Source organism: Nematolebias whitei, chromosome 21, assembly GCF_014905685.2.
Source record: "Nematolebias whitei isolate Nwh7 chromosome 21, NemWhi1, whole genome shotgun sequence".
NCBI lineage: Eukaryota > Metazoa > Chordata > Actinopteri > Cyprinodontiformes > Rivulidae > Nematolebias > Nematolebias whitei.
Window position 1 is genome coordinate 34617609 of NC_056518.1, and position 2525 is coordinate 34620133.

Consider the following 2525-nt stretch of genomic DNA (forward strand, 5'->3'; position numbering starts at 1 on the left):
GAGAATTTGTAGTTTTGCTTTTTATAATTATACGGCGACCACATATAATTTTTTAAAAATATATATAATGTTACAGAATTAAATTTGTATGGTAGTTCTTGTAATAAAAGTTCACTCAGTCTATTACTATAATTAAAAAAAGAGCAGTGGAAAGTCTGCTTTAGGAAAAAATATTAAAATTCTGCAAATCTGCATGTTGTTGGGATTTTTTATTCAAAAAATGAATAATGGAGGTGTCAGGAATTCCTCTAAGGATGTAGTTTAGACAAAGAGAAGTGGTAGTGTTGCTCTTAAAGGATAAAATGCATCTGAACAATTTATTTTAATAATAATAATAATAAACATAGAGCAAAAACTAATTGAAAGCCTTATTTAAGGTATTTTCTTAATTAAAATGAGCTGCTGTCGATGACAGAACTCTACGTGATGTGTCGAGCTCTGACGGTCATCGTCCAGATGCTCAGCTGCCACAGACAAAACATCTGTTCTCTGAATTAAATGTTTAAACCAACAACAACTTTCAAGATTATGTTTTATCTTTCATGTGTGCTCATAGATTAATTAGCAATTTCACTGTTTAATCTGATTTATCACATTAAACTTTTTTTAACTGAAGCATTTACTAAATTAAATACTTTTATTACAGATCATTGTATTTTATTTGTGCAGCTTTAAAAATTCAGCAAATGACAGTAAAAGGTGCTGCTCCATGAGGATTAGTGTGCTGTGAGTTTGGTAATAATCTGTCACATAATTTAGACGTAAAAACTGAAAGAATCATCCTTCCAAGTTCAAATGAGCTCCAGAAGTTTGACTTTAATCAATAAAGTGACGTTTCAATATTTGTTTTACTGTTTTTACACGATCAAATTGAGTTTTGTGATTTTTCACTGAATATTCATCAGGCAGGATGATGTCACACCTCTGAGCTGACCCAGTCTTCCAAATCTTTTCCAACCAAACGTTTCTTACTCCCACAACATTTTTTGGTTCATAAACAAAGTAAATAAGACAACACGGTGGTACAGTGGTTAGAGCTGTCGCCTCTCAGCAAGAAGGCAGCGGGATGGAGCTTGAAGAAAACCAACATTGTCTGTCAACGTTGTTTCTGTTTGGTGGTTCAGCGTTTGGATGGTAAGCTGCACCCGATGGTCCTGTGAGTCCACCTCCTTCTGCTGCGCCTCCTTCTCTGCCACGGTGTAGCAACCACGCCATGAAGGAGGAGGTCAGGACGCTCTCCACCACACAGAGGACATCATCACCCAGACCTGCCCTCTTCAGCTTCCTCAGGAGGCCTGTGGGCTTCCTTGATGACAGCTGCAGTGTTGGTGCAGCAGGAGGGAGTGCTGATGCACCCCGAGGTCCCTGATGGAGGGGGTCCTCTCCACCACTGCTCTATATGTAGAGTGGAAGTGGGGCATGCCAGTCCTGCAGAAATCTACAATCATCTCCTTGGTCTTCTGGAGGTTGAGGATGAGGTTGTAGTCTCCGCAGAAGCACCATCAGGTCCTCCACCTCCCTCCTGTACGATGACCCATCCGCATGAGGAGCCCGACCACCGCTGTCATCTATGAAGGTCCGTTAACTTGGCAGTCAGGGAGTGACAGAGAGAAGTGCGTTGTTACCATGGTGACCATCATAAACCACAGACAGCAACTTTAATAGTTCATTTTATCTCAGTTCTCTTTACAGTTCCTGTACAGTTCAAACATCAAAATGCAAACTGTTTTCAGCTTAGAGGACCACAAACGTGTCATAACCTCATGGCGTTCATCATTTCTCTTTTAATTTAGAACAGAGGCTTGTGTCTGTGCTCAATCAGAGTTTATCTATAATCTGAGTGTGTCCACCTTCATTAGAGTTGTAAGTTAACGGACCTTTTCAACAGCACAGTTCTTCCAAAATGTGAGCAAGTGTTTCTGTGTCCCCCTCTTGTAATCAGCTCCTGACTGCACCACCTGTTCTCCTTCCCCAGGTGTTTGTCATTGTGTGTAGCCAGCACGTGTTCTTCTCTGTCTTTATCCTGAATGTGTCCAGCTTCTGCCTCCCTCCTGTCTCCACTGAGTTCACGTAAGTTTGCTGCACGCCAGCTTTTGCTTTTTCGGAAGTATAAATTAAACTCGGCACATTTTCCACCTGAGCCTAGTGATGGTGAGATGAAGCTTCATGAAGCACTGAAGCTTTCCATTAAATAGCTCCACTCATGATCCGACACGCCATGGTTCTTCATTTGCTCTACTGCGCTATCAAGTGGACCATAAATGTAAAACAAGTAGATGGATTATAATAACATAACTGGTTTGTGAAGCTTTAGGTTGAATAAAAGAAAAAAGAAAAATCATGTTTGTGAAGACCTAAAATAGTCAAAATATTGTGCAAATTATCTTAATCTGTCTTTATGATGATGGTGATGATGGATTTTTCTGTCTGCCCCTTATATTTCGAATCGTTCATTAGTTTATCCAGCAGGTGGCGCCAGTTTAATAAAGCATGTTGTTCATTAGTTTATCCAGCAGGTGGCGCCT